Here is an 18,142-nt window from a genome sequence, read left to right as displayed (position 1 = left end):
TCTAGCTTCACTATAAATAAGACACCAAAATGCTCCCTATAGAGCAAATAGAGCATGGCGTGGATTTTAGAAATACCCAAGTGTTGTGTAGGTCTGGAAAAGACTTCATGGGGTGGCACTGAAAAAGTCCTCACTGGAAGATTAGATAAACTTTTCTCTCTGATTATCTAGACAACTCTTGCTGGTAGTGAAGGCAAATGAGCCAAATTATCATTGGTGTCCCTAAGGTGTTCTTGACCATTGACACCAAAGATATCCCTTATTTTTATGTTTTGCCTAGGAATTAAGATCAGCAAAGATTATCATCAAAGTGCACTTGGAAGCAGAAGATGATGGCACCACAGTGAGGCAAGTAAAGAGCCTTACTCCTAATCTGAGCCTATGAAAACTTTGCTTAGTTTGCAGGAGTGTCTCAACTGGTTTCCCATTCTTCTGGGAAGTAGCTGTCATTAAACAACAGGGAAGTATTTAAGGATGTTTCCGAATTATTCCTCCAGCAGAGGAGGTACTTGCAACCATTCCTAGAAATACCTTGAAAAGAACTCAAAACATAAAATCCAGCAGAAGGTCAATCTGCTGTCTGGGTTGGTTGCTGGTTTGTTTTCCCTGCATACATATGAATTTCAGTCTCTTGGCAGTTCCTCTGGCCACAGCTCTTACTCAGGTGAGCACACTGCCATTCTAGATTTTCTCATAATAACTTGTTCTGTGGCTTGCTGTGGGCAACAAAAAATCAGACCTGGATGGTAATAGACACTCTGAGCCACCAATCAAAAATGAAAATTAAAAATGCATATAAAATCATTGAGTTGTTGAGGTTGGAAAAGGCCTCCAAACCATCGAGTCCAGCTGTTAACCCAGCATGGCCAAGTTTCCCACCATGTCCCTAAGTGTCACATGCCCATGTTTTTTGGACACTTCCAGGAATAGTGACTCTTCCACCTCCCTGGACAGCCTGTTCCAGTGCTGTTTCAATCCTTTCTGTGAAGAAATTTTTCTTAATATTCAATCTAAGCCTTCCCTGGTGCAACTTGAGGCTGTTTCCTCTCACCCACTGCGTCTCATATGGGAGAAGAGACAAACTCCCATCTCCCTACACCCTCCTTACAGGCAGTTGTAGAGAGTGATAAGGTCTGCTCTGAGCCTCCTTTTTTTTTTAGACAAACACCCCCAGCTCCCCCAGGCACTCCTTACAAGGCTTGTGCTCAAGTCCTTGCACCAGCTCATTGTGTTTGTAATTAGTTTGCACATAAGACTCATTATTTGGACACAAGAGTCTTTAGAAAATAACAGTCTTGTTTGGATTTCTGTTCTAATAAAATACAATTCTCCCTCCATGGCAGCTTAGTGAGATTCACTTCCCCCACCTTCCCATTTTATCTTCCCATATTTCCTTCAAGCATCTAGCTTACAGATTTTCTCCACCTACCAAACTATTTTCTTTCCATCTTTTCAATAATTCAAATATATGCATCAAATGCACTCAGGGCATATTTCCAGGCAGTAACATCCCCTTTCCTTCCTGTCTCTTTGTAGCCAGGTAATTTACATATAAGATGCACAAAGATAACCATGCTCTTTCACAGTCCTCGTTTGTGCATCAGCTAGACTATTCCTCTCCCTTCTCCATTTGCCTCCTATGTTTTTTGACAGATTTGTGTTTTGCCAGTCGTGAATTCTTCACTTGAGAAGCAGCAAGACAACGGAGCAGTGCTCCCCCAGCAAACTCCCCCAGGAGCCAGCCCACGCTGACTGTGTGCCCAGGAGGTTGTGACAGGAGGACAGGGCAGAGGAGCCCAGCCCCAGGAGTCAGAGCCTCCTCTTCCAAGAGGCGGCCATGAACTGTTTTCACAACTTTTGTTTTCCTCTGCTTCCTGTAAAACCAAACTATACTTGATTCACCACAGGTGTGTCAAGGGCAAAGGTTTGAGGACACCCCAAGAGGTATTTAGTGACCCCAAGAGAAAACTTTAGAAACTCAAGCAATACATTAATCAAACTCCAACAAGGAAGAACAAGTAATAAAGATGTCAGGAAAAAAAGAGGCCTCTCTGGAAAACAAGGTGAGGGATCATATGCAGGAAATACACAAGAGATTAAGAAAACAAGAGGAAGATATACTTACAAGTGACAAAAAAAAACTTTGAAATTTGCAGTGAAAGACATGGGGTAAATGGAAATAGCTGACCCAGGTTAAACTAATTATTTAGCTAGATCACTGTCCTGTTTCCATTCAACATCAATACCAGACACTGCAGAAAAGTGGTACAAGAGATACCCACACAGCTGGAGAAGAAGCTTCACCCAGGCTGAGGATCAGTGAGTTCAGCCTTCTGCCACTGGTATGTAACCACTGTAACTTCTCTATAAAGGTAAAATATGAAAAATATCTCTGTGATGGCATTCTTATTGATGTAAATATCTATTTCTGGCAATACCTTTTGATAATACCTTGGGGAAATACTTTCCAAGAGAAATTACACCTTCTATATCCTTTTCAGTAGAACTGTCTTGCCTTTTAATTTAATTGGTTTCCCTTTGCTTCTGCATTATAATGAGGGTACAGCACATCCTTACCCAACTACTTTATGCCTCTTAATATACATACATCTAACATGTACATATATCAAACGAATATCAAATTTATCCTCTTTTTAAATGGCACAATACTAATTTGTATCTACATCACAAATTTCCAAGAACTAGACTGCTGAACAAGGAAACTTTTAAAATGTGCTTTAGACAAATGACTTGCCTAAAAAGTCTCCACATGGCAGCTGTTGATCGCATTTGTATCACGTTATTAAGACGCAGGCCCAGTCTCACTTTGCTTTGGCAATTTTAGCAGTAACTCTTGGAAGCCTTGGGTGAGGCGCGATTCAAACAACACTCATAGACAGGTCTGGAAAGGAAGATTTTATAAAGCTGCTGTTGCTACTAGTAAAGTAATAGCAAATGCCAACTGCAACTAGTCTTCTCCCTCTATCCCAAATGTCATCCAGTGTTCCGCACTTCTTTCTCCCCACCCCCTGTCTAAGAAAACCACAAATTTTGCCTGAAGGGGTATCATCATTAAAGAAAGAAGTAGTGCAGTCAAAGCCTTAGGATGACACAGATCATTCAACAGTTGTTCAATTACAGTGAAAAGCTACTTATTTTTGAACACAGAGCTTTCACTCAACACAGGCCCAAGGCAGCATTATCAGATTTGTATCTGCAGTATCTCAACCAGTCTGATGTAGGGCTTTCACTCATTACAGAAGCTGTGCCCTTGTGTGAGGTTTACATCTAGGTTCAAAGAGTTTCTAAAGTGTCTTGGAGCTGTGTTGGCTTTAAAAGGTATTATCATAATAATTTCCAAGAATGAATTAGAAGTTGTTTTGGATACCTCTCATCTCCTAAATCCATCTGATTTTGTTTAAGGTTCACAGTCTACTTTCCCTGCAGACTAATAAAACAGCATGCGACTACAGAGTCAACAAGGAACAGTAACACCCAAAGCAAGCCAAGATAAACCAAGCAAATGAAATACAGGATATTCAAAAATGAACATTTTTGAAAACTATTATTTAGAGCATACAATTCCTACAGACCCCAAGTGTGACCAGGGTATGACCACCTAGACGGAAAAGTTGATTCCCATCGGTTTTTCTTGGTAGATTTCTATTAAAATGCTGTTCAGTACTAGCTGTGAGAGCAGTAAGAAATAAAATTTTTCTGTTATATAGCTGCATAGAAAAACATATTGAAATGCAGGGGAGTGTTTTCTACCCTCTAAATCAGAGTGACTGCTGGCCACACTATCATTTCAGCTGACAAGGACATAGCATTAGCTACAGGCTTCTCACCACTTCTTGCCATGCTGACACTACAGGAGTCAAGCCATTATTATTATGCTCTTTTTACAGTCTCTTAAATATACATTTTTTCTTTCATTTTTGTAAACTTTCCATGAACCTGAGCTCCTCCTGACCCAAAAGCCTCAGTAATTCTGCTGATCGTCTGCTAAGTGTGCTTCTGAAAATATCCACAGCTGTAACTGTGGTCAGCTGCTCACATATGAGCAACCTGGGTGGAAGCAATCGATTGCAGGGCCTTTTAGGGTAATGCAGCTCCAAAACATACTGAAAGGCAGAGCAGTGAGAAGAAAATGACATACAGGCCCAATTCCTTTCTGCAGTACAACTCTATAAACTGCAATCATTCACTTCGAAGGAAAGACGAATGGGTTACTCTGCATCTGTACAACAGAATAGAGTTATGTCCTAAGCATCTGGTGAGAAACAAAATGAATTTTTCACAACATTTTCTCTAGCATAACGTTAGATTTGGCTTGCAGTCATCCAAGATAAAAAAGATAACAAGTCAGTACAGAGGTCTGCATGCTGAAATACTGTCCTGGTTCCAGCCAGGGCAAGGTTAATTTTTGCAGTAGCCAGGATGGGGTATGGCTAGGACCCAGAGGTTATCCTGTACCACCTCAGATCATCTTCCAAGGACAGGGAGAAGGGCTTGCTTCTGGACTGGGGTAGCGTGGCAGAGGGAGTGGCTGTGTACTGTCAGAGGTTTCCATGGGGTCAGCAAGAAGATTTCTTTCTCTTACACACTCCGTCATTAGTATCATTGCTGTTACTGTTCATTTTCTTACCTCGTTGCTGTTTCCAGTAAATTGTTCTTATCTCAATTTGTGATCTTTATATTTTGTGACTCCCATTCTCTTCACCATTCCATCATGGAGGAGAGGTAGGGGGAGGGAAGGAGGGAATGAGGCTGGGAGAGAGGAGGGGGGTGAGCAACATGTAACTTGGAGTGGTTTCAGTGGGAACACTAAATTGGAGAATACCATTCCTAAACCATGACAAATAGTCAGAACCCAATACATTTTACAGACCTGTACACAGGAAGGTAACTTCTCAGTGGCCCCATCACAGTATTTCCAAACTTCCAAATTTCAAACTCCACAAATTCTCATGGTCAATCCTGCAAAAAGTGGAAAGTACAGTTAAAACTAGGAAGTTTCTAAAGGAAAAGCAAATAAAATCAGCTGTCTCCTTGGATATGCAATGCTAAAAGTCAGAGCAGAATTGGTTTAGAGGATATTAAACATTTTACACTAGAGGAGCAGCTAGATCATAACAATTACACAAATATAGCAAAGTCCAAGTTAAATAAAATGCAAAATGGTAAGTTTTTTTTAAAGATATGTTTCAGGGTAAAAATTCAGTGAATATATGGAACTGGATTAGAAGAAAAGAGAGAATACTGCACCAATTTATATTCCCTTTGAACTGTCTGAATACAGACCTTAAAGTGCATTTTCAAACATATAGCATATCACAGAAACAGACACTTATTTCTAGCCATGGCGCTTCTAGGCTTTTGGGAAAGGAGAGCAGAAATAGTCTAGTGGAATTGTGCTGTGCGACAAAGCATTTACTGGTGGGTTCTGCCCAACATCAATAAATAATTGTTTTTCCTTTAAATGAAGGAAAGAATTTCAGCAGTAAACAAATGCTTCACATCTTGCATGAATACTTCAACAGAATCAAAGCAAACCTGTCTTTTCACACCTCCTGGAAGCGCTGTTGCAAGTCAAAATACAAGTCATAGCCTGAGATCTATCAGTTTTCGATCATGGCAACAATGACACCATGAGCTAAGTTTTCGATCATGGCAACAATGACACCATGATAATAAGGGATGGTGACACACAAGACACTAAAGCTTCCTGTGATACTCCCTCCTGGAATCCACGCTCGTTATTGTAAGGATAATTATCTGGGTATCCCTGAGACCAATTTTGCACTTTTTGTATAAATATGACCTCTTGCATAAGACATGAAATTTAAAATCATCTCCTTCACGGATATCATTGAGTCATTCCATTACCTCTGGGACAGATATGAATTATGCATTCTTCGATTCTCTTTAAAATTTAGATGCACAAGGGGGCATGGAAAAAATCTAAATGGTACTAAAAATATAAAGCATTCAAGAAAGAAACAATAACTTGTATGCTTCTGAGTGCTGCAGTGCACCGAAGGCTCCCTGCCTGGTCAAGAAAAGCACATAAAGCACCGAAATGTAGCAGCAGGCCTCCATGCTAATGGCTGCTAGTGACAAGGGCTCACTGAATGTCACTGCTTCACATACTGTGTACTGTTCATTTCTCTTATCTATGTGACCTCTCTTTTGAAATGACTGATGAAACTCGCCTGAATTAGCATCTTTGCTTCTGGGCATTTGCCACCTAGAAGGCATTTAGTAAATTCCCAACTAAATACAAAAATAAAGCATGGGGGAAAAAAGATCATAATCTTAACAAAAAATAATCACTATGTCTATTAAAGAATACTCAGTGTGTAATGCAAAAAGGCTGCTTCTCAGAAGCCTCCTCGTTAGGTTATTTTTCTACCTTGACACCCTTTAGGAGTACTGGTTTGTCACAATACATGCATTCACATTGCATACTTGGCTAACATTTTCATAATTGGTGTGAATAAAAAGAAATAGCTGTTACGGCAAGAAAAAAAAAAGAAATGCCTCTGTTCAGATGCCCTGCTGCTATGATGACCTATTTCACACTAGCATCTGCTCCCTTCTCATGAACCACTCCAGATGTAAGCTGGCAAAACAGCACTGCAAGTATGTTTCCCAGATGTCCACCGAGTGCTGCAGATGTTTTCTTCCATGCTTCACATTTAATGTGTGCCTGATTAATTTTTTCATTATTATCTCAACTACTTGGCCCACAGATTTTCCTACAAAGTTTGCAGAATCCAGGATCTAATCTGCAGCCATAAGGAGCAGCTAGCTCCCTTTGTGTAAACAGGTTCATTAATGTCTGGAATAACCAGTCAACACAGCCTTGGTCTGAATTGCCAAAAGAAATGCAAACTTCAGTAATCTATTACGTCTTGATAATATTTGCCTGAGGATTTAACACAATGTTCATTTCAATTCAAAATTACAGATGTTTGCAATATTCAGATGCATCAGTCTGACCAAAAATATTATGCCCGTTCTCTGCCTCAAGCCCTTGACCTGAATGAGGTTAGTGACAGGGATATGAATGACTTGAGTGGAAAATGAAACACAAAAGTAGTTTTATCGTGAAGAACAATATTTCTTCTGTCACTAAACCATTTTTTCCCCCTCAAAATTACAGAGTAGACTGCAAATCTTCAAGGCTAGCAGTCACGACGACAGTCTAAGTGCCATTTAAAAGAATAATAATTTATGAGGAGCCTTGATAGAATAGCAAAGGTCACAGAGTAAACTCCCCAGGGAGGACAGGATGACAAAGGTTACAAAGATGACTAAAGACTCGCCTACAGAAAGGAATTTTCTTGCAAGGAAGATGTTTTCTTGCAACAGCTTCATCCCACCTAATGCAGTTCCTCATCCAAATGAGCAGCTCACCTTTAAGTTAGCTAAAAGGCATTGCTTGGAAAATGTGCTTCTGAAATTTGTAGATTAGCAGCTTGACCTTGTACCCACTAAAGTCCCACTGAAGTGCTGGCAGAGGGAGGACACTGTGGGTTTGTCCCACAGGGCACAAGGGGGATTCCTGGTGTGATCCCACATGGGATATCAAGCTTGAAAAAATCTCTGGAGTCTTTGCAAGGCAGTTCCCAAATAAACCCTACTTTTGTGGCAACGAAAGTACCATGTGCAGACCTCCAACAGGTCACCAGAGACTGGCACAATTTCTCTCAGAAACAGAGTGAGGAGTTGGTAGGCAAGGAGCCTAAGACACACAGTTGACACACTGCTCCTGGACAGTTGTAAATATGCACATCAGCCATCACTCTACAAAGCAGTTTGGGCCACACTTTTCCTTGCCACAGCTATAGCATTCCCCTTCTTCAGATGCTGCAAGTACATTAAAAAAGGCAAGCATGAAGGAAAGCAGGAACAACTCTTTTTGGCACAGCTCCACTTTCTGCCAAAACATCTCCCGGCTCATAAAATACACATGAACTGGTGGGAGAAGCTGATGCTGCAAACCTAGGAGTAACCAGCGGTGTCTACAAAACATCAGAGTGATAAAAAATAGCTTAACCTGAAGCCAGCATGCAACAAAAGACAGCTCATCTCTTCAGAAATGTGTGGCCATAAACATTTCGAAAACTGACAGTTTCCAACTGTTCACGATCCGCTGTGGGAAGTTTCTGCAGCTGAATCAATGGCTGGCACTTGTGGAGGGGTCTGGCACAGCTCTGAAGGGTACAGATGTAACAGGTGCTGGTAAAGAAGAGGTTATTAACTGCTTTGAGTACAAGGGATTATATTTAATTTCTGTAGGATAACTGTGAGAGCCCATCTTGCTGGTATCTCACCTCTGTGCCTGGCCTCCCAGTTCATAAAGAAGTACCTGAGAAGCAAATAATCATTGAGTCAGATTATCTAAGGAGTGTTTGAGGACACTTACCTATTTTCTATGCTAAAATCAGGCAATTTTCTAAAGGGGCCGAATACCACAGGCATTCAGAGTATCTTCAATCCCTTGCTCCAGCAGTCCCTGGTCCATCACAACATCCCATGAAGCCTTTGGCTGGCCTGCTCAGATCACAGAACATTTTTACAGACCCATAACTGCACACTGATGACAGCAGAGTGTGCCTTTGGGAGAGGGAAGGGCAGAAGGCAAGTGGAAGGTGGGATGCAGCTGAGCAAGACTTCAATTGAAACATCATCTTTTATCCTGCACATCACCTGCAGGAAGGAGGGAATGTCACAGACATGCTGCAAACACATCAAATAGCTCAGGCAATTCCCACTCCTGAGTGACAAATCCACTGGGCATGCTGCCAGGCAGCCCTCCTGAACCTGCCCAAGAAAGGGAACCAGCATTTCCACCCCAAGATTTGCCTCACAAACAGAGCCTCTTACTCCAGAGCAGAAGCTCACGCTCAGTGCCAAGCCTTGGTGGGCTTTGCGTGAGGGGTTTTATACTCTCCTCTGTTGGTTTTGTATGCCTTGTCTTCCTTTATTAATTTTAAACAGAATGGAAGGATGTAAATTCACCATTGGGGATATGTCAGTGTTTGCTCAACATGCTCTATATACCTTTATTAATTTTGTATTGAATGGTGGATGTGATTTCACTCCGGGGGGGAATCAGGGATAGCAAAAGGTCTTTCCCACAGCAGGACAGCAGTGGGGAAGGGGAGGTAATTTCTCTGTGGGTTTATTTTGAGTGATTTATGTGCTTCCATGGGTTTCTAAAGCTGAAGAATTTTGAGTTTTCATGAACAGGCAGTTTCAGTGCCATGACCCACTGGTCTAAAGATGTTTATTAGCTTAATGTAGCATTTGTTATTCCAGTCTTACTGCTTAGAGTACATTTTAAAAGCAGCAGATGATGCCTTCTTATAGTGCAAGAACAGTATGTAAAGAGGGAAATTTAAAAGATTTAAAAATTGACACCTATTTCCAAATAAGACTTATTCTTTAATGGTACAAATGCATAAACACCATATGAACTGCAAAAGGGTTGTTATTTGACACAGGTTTACAAGGTTGAACTCTTGGCCACAAAGTTTAATTCTTGGCTCACTGCAAAAATTGCCTGTATCTGTGAGAACAGCTTGGCAGCCTGTCATTTCCAACAGCGCAATTCCCAGCCCCCAAACAAGCCAGCACTTGGCTTGGAGCATGCAGGGATACTCAATGCCCTGGACTGATGGAAACGTTGTGAAGATGCTTACTTGCAGACAGCCCTTTGCTATCAACTTCCAATTTATACAGCATGATTACACTCCAGCATATCCCTTTGTTTAGACTATTTCTCCCAGGATATCTTAATTCACCAGTATCAAGACAATGAAGGGAATGCTCCTTTTTCTGTCTGTCCTACTTGTTTTTCAAGAAAAAAAGTTTTCAGAGGGAAAAAAACCCAAAAAACTTCATGCCTCCCTCAGTTTCGAGAGGTTCCTAGGTTGCATCTTCTCCACACTCAGCTCTGCCAAATGCAATAAAATAATGAACAGCGGTGTCCTGAAGGATATGGTCATTTCATATATGACAGTCAAAAAGCACAGAAGCAACAGGTGCTGTTTATTGTTCAGTTCTTCACTGCAACAGATTTCACCCTTACTTCATCATGTATTTTCTCACCCACATTTCTGCAATGCAGGTACAGAGGCTGCTCCACTTTTCTAACCTTCTGAGCATGACAGGTTCTTTTCCTCTGCTGACTACCCAAGCACAAAGTCTGTGAGTTCATAGCTCTCCAGCTCCACCAGCACCCAAAGAGTGAAATCAGCCTCATGTTTGCTGCACAGGGCAATTCAGATGGTGATTCCTCTGTACTGTTGAGGCCTCTGTGACTCTTCAGTCCAGAGACCTGTTGTGGGAAGGTGGCCATGGGGTGAAGCTATTCATGAACAGCAAATTGGGGAATGTTAGCTGTGTAAGGAAGATGAATATTCTCATGGAGGGTCTAATGCTTCTGCTTGCCCTTCCCCAGGCAGCTGTTTCAGGGAAGAAAGCTGACCAGACAGCAAAAGACCTATTTCACTGATCAGAAGATGCCACAGCAAAATTTATACTTCTAAAGACTTACTAGGATTTATGCTGCTGAACAATGCCTTACTGAGACTGAATTACTTATTTGCTTGAGCAAAACATACTACATGCTTGAAAACTGAATTAAAGACTAGCTGGCTCTCCCTGCACATGTACAAGTGATTCTTTTCCAAAACTGGTGCAGGTGGCACATGAACTCCTTGTGTGACTGATGGCAAGGGCAAAAAGTTTCTGCACCGAGAAGCACAGTTCCCATTTTGAGCACCAGAAAGAGCAGAACTGCTTCATTTGAAAAATGAGCAATGGAAGCAGGAGAGAAAGGGAATAGGGGAGTGCAGCTGGCTGTCATGGGCTCTCTAGGTCAGCACTTTTATACCTGCTGAACACAGCTGGATTTCGAACACGTGGGAGGGAAAGAGGAAGGGCAGGATTTGGAAACTGGCTCACATCCATCCAAGATGATACCATGCAATCCAGAGAAAAAGTAATAAATAGCAGGTACATGTCACAGCACACAATGCTAACAGCCTTTCATAATGGCTAATGCAACGATATTCACCAGCCTCCTTGCTGTGCTGCCAGCAGCCTGGGTGTTACCAAGGAATGAAGGCAGGCAGGCAGTGAGGCAGGGAGCAAAGGAATACAGGCAGCCCTGCCTAACTGTGAGCCTCTTGTTCAGGATCCTCCTTACTGAGCTCATGTACGAGTACAGGAGTCAGCCAGTGTTCCACAACATTTGCCTATTAGCTGTGTCCTTACCCTGGTTTCAGCTAGGATAGGGTTAATTTTCTTCCTAGTAGCTGGTACAATGCTGTGTTTTGGATGAATTATGAGAATAAGGCTGATAACACAGTGATGCTTTAATTGCTGCTAAGTAGTGCTTACACTGAGTCAAGGACTGCTCACGTTCCCTTGCTCCGCCAGTCAAGGAGTTGAGAGGGAGTATGGCCAGGACAGATGATCCCAGCTGATCAATGGGATGTTTCATACCCTAGAAGATCATGCTCATAAATGGGCAGGGCATTTGCTCATTTGGTGGTGAGCAACTGTGTTGTGCACCACTTGTTTTTCTTGGGATTTATTTCTTTCCTTTTTTTATTACTCAATAACTACTATTATCATCATTAGCAGCATTATTATTGTTATTGTTAATATTTAATTTTATCTAACTTCATTTATTAAACTGTTCTTATCTCAACCCACAACTTTTACTTTTTTTTCCCAATTCTCCTCCCCACAAGGAGGGGTATTGGGGGATGGGGTGAGTGGGGGGCTGCATGGTACTTAGTTGCTGTCTGGGATTAAACCACAGCAGTTCGGGACAAGCTGCAGGTCAGCAGTGGTATTCTGTGCCCAGCTCCTCTCTGAGTCCTCCAAAAATAGAAGAGGGAATGATGTCTTGAGTTTTAGCTGTCATATTTTTCAGATTCTGTACTGCATTAGTATATAACTCTGAACTTCATATAAAGTGTTAGCAAGTTCTCTTCACAGTTTATTTAGACAAAATAATCCTTTTCTAGCCTGAGAACCAAGGACACCGTTGCAGCTTCAGGCCCAAGAAGTGTAAACAACAGCAAATTGAGGAGAGCAATCTGGGAGGATGGGACTTAAAGGCATCAGTACTGGCTAGAGTTACTGTCTCTGTCCTTCACCTTCCTGCAGCTCTCCTCTCTTTCAGTGGAACTGTTTATAAAACCTTGGATAAAAATTGCATTCAGTCATTGCCTCTCTTCACCCTGGAGAAGGCTCAGGGGACCTCATCACAGTATTCCAGTACTTAAAGGGCAGCTACAAAGAGAAAGAGGCTTTCTCTTTACAAGGAGACATAGGGAAAAGAGAAAGGGCAAGGGATGAAAGTTGTACCAAGAGAGGTTTAGCTCAATACAAAAAATAAATTTTTACTCTGGGAACAATCAACCACTGGAACAACCTCCCAAGGCATGTGGTAGAATTTCTGTCTCTGGAGGTTTTCCAGATGTAATTGGACAGGGTGCTAGATAATCTCATCTAGGCTTCTTTTCCCACAAAATGTTGGACAATGATCTTTCAGGGTCTCTTCCAATCTTCTATGATTCTGTAACTAGCTATGCCCCAAATCCTATTTCTCTGGAGATTGATTCCCAGAGCTTCCCATCCAGACCTTCAAAGCTGCCCGTATTATCTGCTCTCTCTGTCTGAGGTTAAGGTTGTCACAGAATAATTTATATTGGAAGGGACCACTGAGGGTCCCCTTGTGCTTAAAGGAGATTGCTCAGTCTTCTCCGGTCAAGTTTTTTACAACCTTGAGGTTGGAGATTTCACAGCCTCTCTGGACAATTTGTGTCAGTCTTTGAGCACACCTATGGTGACTTTTTTCCCTCCAAATATACACAGTCAGGATTTCAAATGTTCCAAATTGTGTCTGTTCTTTTTTTATCATCATGCACATTTGAAAAGCGTCTTACTTATGCATCCCCTCCCAATAGGTAGTCTTAGAGAGCAATAAGATTAACCAATGACATTTCCTTGATCTGAACAGTCCCAGATCTCTCCACTCCTCATATATCCTCTGCTCCAGCTCACTGTACATCTTGGTGGTCCTCCAGGGGCCTTGCTTCAGTCTACCTATGCCTTTCTTCTACTGGGGAGCCCAAAATCAGATACAGTACTTCAGGTGCTGAGTGAAGGACAATTATGACTTCCAACCAAGATAGGTCCAGCTAAAAGTATCCAGGGGTCAGCAGAGCACAGAGCTAGAACAAAACACCCTACAAGTATGAGCACAAACGTACAGAGTTTTACTATGACTGGAGAAGCACTGAAATAGAGATTAAAGTCAGCCACCCAAGCCCAGAGCAGAAGCAGGCTCACAGGTAAGGCAGCCCAACCAGCTGGGAGAAACTGGACAGATATGAGGGGAGAAAGGTAGGCAACACCATAATATTTCAGAGCACATAACCACTTAAAGCAGCTACAACTGAGCTTAAATTACTGCAGATATTACAGGAATAAAAACAGCAGCAATTTCTCCGTTATAATATAATGGACAACTGTATAGTGCAAACACATATTTTCTTATTACCAGTGTAGCATGATTAGACACTGTACAGCACCATCATGAAGAGATGATAAAATGGGCCAAAAGTGGTATTAATCAATTGACCTGTTGGTGGAGGCATTTCTGCAACACAGAATATACACATGAAGACTGCAATCTATACAATATTTGTGAAGAGATTACATATTTGCATCTGCTATCCAAACCAATGATATCCTGAAAAATTAAAAAAAAAAAAAAAAGAAAAAAATAATTGCTTGGCAAAGCTTCTTCTGCAATACACAATACCAAAACTTTCATATACCTTGAAAAGAGACCACTAATAACAAGAGGGAAAAATTCCTAAGAGATACCAGAAAGAAAGCATACACACACAGGGGGAGGAAAAACAGTGATGTGTCTGCCACCTTTGTGAGTAACTCCCTCAGGAAAGAATCATTTTAGCATTAGGACCATGAGACATGGTAGCAGTAGTGAGTATAGATAAAACAACAGCCTGGAGGAGAATGCTTTCATCAGGCCCGCAAATGTTGTCTGTACTAAGGAAAAAGGAACTTTGCATTGCCATGGGGGATTTTTTAGGGGCAACAGCAGCACGAATTGAGTCCCTGTCACGAGTTGATCATAAGGAACAATCAAAAGCAAAACTCAGGTTTCTTCTTGCTTTGTTACTGGAGAGAAAGAAAAGGGATGAAGGAGGCTCCTACACCAGGAATAGTCCTCAAAGCACTGCAGCAAAGTTCTGGTCAGTTCAATGATTTGGAAATCTGCTCATGAAAGTCTGGTTAACATTTGAGGAATTACTCAGATGAGTAACTGTCTGTCATGGACACTTTTCTGCCAACATAGATTTCCCACATGGACAAGACTTTCCCCAAGTCCATTCCAATGGTCAGAAGCATTATCCACTTCTTCCATTTTCCTAGAAGGAAGGCATTAAAAATGCCAACAGTTACTGAGTTATACAAACTTACTCTTCTGTCTTTCTTTTTTTCCTTTTTTTTTTTTAACTTTGCCCTCTGTCAAAAGAGGCATATTCCTATTCCTTTTGTTACTGGCTTGTTACAGAGAGTTACTTGCAATAAAGTCTTATCCTTGACCCAGCAAAATTTATGTAGGTTTATGCAAAGCAGAAAATGGTCTTTTGGACTGAACTACCTCCTCTAAAACCAGAGTCCATGGCTCTAGGCACAAAATACTTCTAGCAAGGGTAGAAGCACTTGCCATGTTTGTATTTATTTTAAGTAATGTGATAATAGGGCCACACAGTGATTTTTTGTGGTTGGGAGAGGTTAGCAGCACAACTGAAGCTGAAAACTGCTGTCTTAAACTACTCAGAGCAAAGCCACAATATGGAAATACATTCTTTTTGGACTACAGACTAGAGGAACAAGTAGTGCTGGTGGGGGTTCCACAAGACTACTTCTGGCTGGAAAAATTGCCCTGATGGAGATTTGCTGGAGCTCCTTGCTGGCCTCCGTCTTCACTCACAGTCCTGTGTCACATAATTAAGCCTGGAGGGGATATTGTGTGTCTCATCGTGCCCACATGAACATACAAAAAGGGTCTGCTTGAGCAGAGTGGAGGATTTCTGGATTTCTATCAGCAGGAATCAGTGAGTACACCTGAGGGATTCTGTGGCACCACATCATTGCAGTAACGAGCAGGCAGATGCCCTTGACAGAGGGAAAGGTCATTATTTTTCTGCATAGTTTTCCTACCCACATCACCAGCCAGCTCACTTCCAGTTTGGCAAGCTGCTCTAAGCAGAAATCAGCCTGACAGAGACTTAAAGAAATGAAAGTATAATTAGGATCTGTTATATTTGGGATGTGTTTTTGCCATGTTACCGCTGACTTTGGAGCCTGCAATTACTGGCAGAAAGCTTTTAGCAAAGAAAGATTTGAATGAAATAAAAATAAACAACTCCTCCAAAAAACTGCAATCATGTATCAGGGTGTGTCATCCAAGGGAGAATCTTAATGGCATCCTTTCACATCCCTATAGCCCTGCACATGGCAAGGTTCTGCTGAACTAGCCTGTGTCCACTAAACACCAATGAGCAGAATAATTCTGCATTGGAATAAATTCTTCAAGCACTTCTTCTTGAATTAATACTAAAATTGCAAAGTGTCTGCGCTCCAATCACTACAGCCACCTAAAGTAAGGTTGTTTGGAACAAGAGAGGTTCCTCCTGTGCCTGCAAGAGACTTGGCAAGAATATGGCCATTGCTAAAGTATCTGTGTCATGAGCTGATAAAGGAAATACTAATAGAATAATGGAAAAGCTGCATGCACAGGCAGCTCTTACACTGAAAACTAAATACAAACAGAGGTCATCTCTGGAAAAGATGGATATAGGGTCTCCAGCACCCTAATCCTAAAAGCCATACTCTCAAAAGAACAGCAGCCCTTTGCACACATGAACTTCTGTGTTTGCAAGTACACATGCATATTAAAAATCATAAAAGCAAGACATCAGTGAGGGATGAAATCGCTCATAAAGCATTTCCAAGACCAGGGACAGTCTGCATGTATGGCAGCATACAATGTATTTCACACCCTAAAAACACAAGTGGGGCTATCCTCTGAAATACAAGTTTCTACTTTTGTAAATGCTCTTCAGTTAGACTGAAATATTCCAATTCAGATTTTTAAGCTTCCAAACACAGAAACTGTTAAAAAATTAGAAAGGGATTTTAATGGGGTGAAATGGGGTCACGAAGGAAGCCTGAGCCCGTTTTGAGAACTGGTTCACAAAAGAAATCTTTACTCATAATTTGACTACAAGTTTGCAAAGACAATTCTCCAGATTTCTGCAAGGTCATTTCAGGTAAAGGTTTGAAAAGCACACTGTTTCTTTAGATACCCGGGTGTATTTCCAGCAGGAATTAGAACAGCAAGAAAATCTGTTTTGTTCTGTCTGCCTGGAATCTGTCACCTTTTAAATCAACTTCTTAAAAACACTAGTTTCCATCTGCCAACAGCACCACAGTGTGTGTGTTATGTTTAGGACATATTTTGATGATATTTCCTACAAGTTTCCCAGTGATGGCTGTGTCAGCAAGATCTGGCACAGAATAGCAGCCAGCTGGGTGTGGACTAGACAGCATGTGGACAGGAGTCAGGCTGAGGACAGCACTGGAGCCAGAACAGTTGTATCTGTACTGGAAATAAGGCTCTCATTTCTAAAGCATTTGCAGGATACACCCCCTCTAGGAAAAAAAAAAAAAAAAGAAACCAAAAAAGAAACACTTGATTTTAAATTACAGTCTTTAAATCTACATTACTTAGAATTACATTTTAAGAGGATTTATGACTAAGACAGGGGAAAAAAAGGCTTCTATATTATTAGCTGCAATTTTGAGGAGGATATCACAGAAATTATGTTTAAAGGTCTAGTCCTGCCAGTTCACATACATGTAAATTGTTCTGTTCAGCTCCGTAGCACCCACTTGCTAGACAGAGAAAGGTGTGCAGGTTTGAACTGGTTGCATTATCGTTGGCATAAATTTACTCAAATTAGTCAGAGAGCTGGAAATGTCCTGCTTCAAAAAATCCCGAGAACAAGTTAATAGTTAATATATATTTGCAGGGCAGCTTGGAAAATCTTATGAAAAAATGTTTTCAAAAATCTTTTTCTCCACTGAACAGCTCAGAGAAGTATGTCCCTGACAAAGGCCCGTAAGGGGCAAAAACACTGGTTATTTGTTCTCTTTTGCTCTTTACAAATGAAGCAAACTACAGTTAATATATTATGCATGTCTTTCAGCATATTTTTATTTAGCCTGCTGTGCCTTGGGAACTTTCACTTTGTTTTGTTTTGCCTTGGGAACTTTGATTTGATTTTGTTTTTCTGGTTAATAATAAAAGTGAAGTATTAGGGCAGGACATCAACCAATCTACAGCACATGAGATTTGTTTAGGTTTCAATGAAACAGCCTCCCAATGTCTCTTTTCCAGTCCCTTATCTTATCAGTCACCAAACCACTCTCCACAAGCTGGCTTGTCAGAGGAACAACACGGGCCAGTTGCTATTAGTAATTTCATTTCCCGTTAACAGGATCTGTTGTTTCACCTGCAAGAATAAGACAGACTTTTCCAGTAACACACTGTAGGGTCTCAGTGCTGCACAGTTTGGGTACAGAGTCCAATCTGTGCCTTATACTATTTGAATTCCCATTAAGATTGTCATTAAAATGGATAAGCAGGAGATACTCTTCAGTGGCATGGAATTTACTCCTACTGCAGAACTGAAGGAGGGAAAGTGAACAGCAAAGCCTGTGGGAGAAAGAAGGGGAAGAGAGGACAATTGCCAGGTTAGGGAGTCACTACATTCCAACTCAGTAGTACTTTTTAATTTTATTTGGGGGTGTGTGGGGGGTCTCTTTTAGCTTCTAGCAGCATACGTGAAAGCTGAGGAGCAAGAATGGATTAAGGAAAGCAGGACCAAAGAGAGGGGAATGAAGGTTGAAGGGCATACAAATGTGCTGCCCTCCTCCTAAAAAAGCTGCAAGACAATTTGGACTGAACCAGCTCTGTTTCTTGCCTCTTCAAGGGCTTCAAGCTTGT

The 18,142-nt window shown here is 41.4% G+C and overlaps 1 protein-coding gene across 2 annotated transcripts in view; it reads right to left on the bottom strand.

Annotated features, from left to right (window-relative positions):
• Window positions 1–18,142, bottom strand: part of ENOX1 (ecto-NOX disulfide-thiol exchanger 1) — a 355,324-nt gene that overhangs the window by 239,336 nt on the left and 97,846 nt on the right. For both annotated transcript variants that reach the window (XM_059839068.1, XM_059839069.1), the window contains exon 3: window positions 4,892–4,980. The gene's annotated coding sequence lies outside the window, so the exon portion shown is untranslated. The remainder of the gene's footprint in view (window positions 1–4,891; window positions 4,981–18,142) is intronic.

Source organism: Haemorhous mexicanus, chromosome 2 (assembly GCF_027477595.1).
Source record: "Haemorhous mexicanus isolate bHaeMex1 chromosome 2, bHaeMex1.pri, whole genome shotgun sequence".
Lineage (NCBI taxonomy): Eukaryota > Metazoa > Chordata > Aves > Passeriformes > Fringillidae > Haemorhous > Haemorhous mexicanus.
This window is presented reverse-complemented; position numbering and strand designations above follow the sequence as displayed.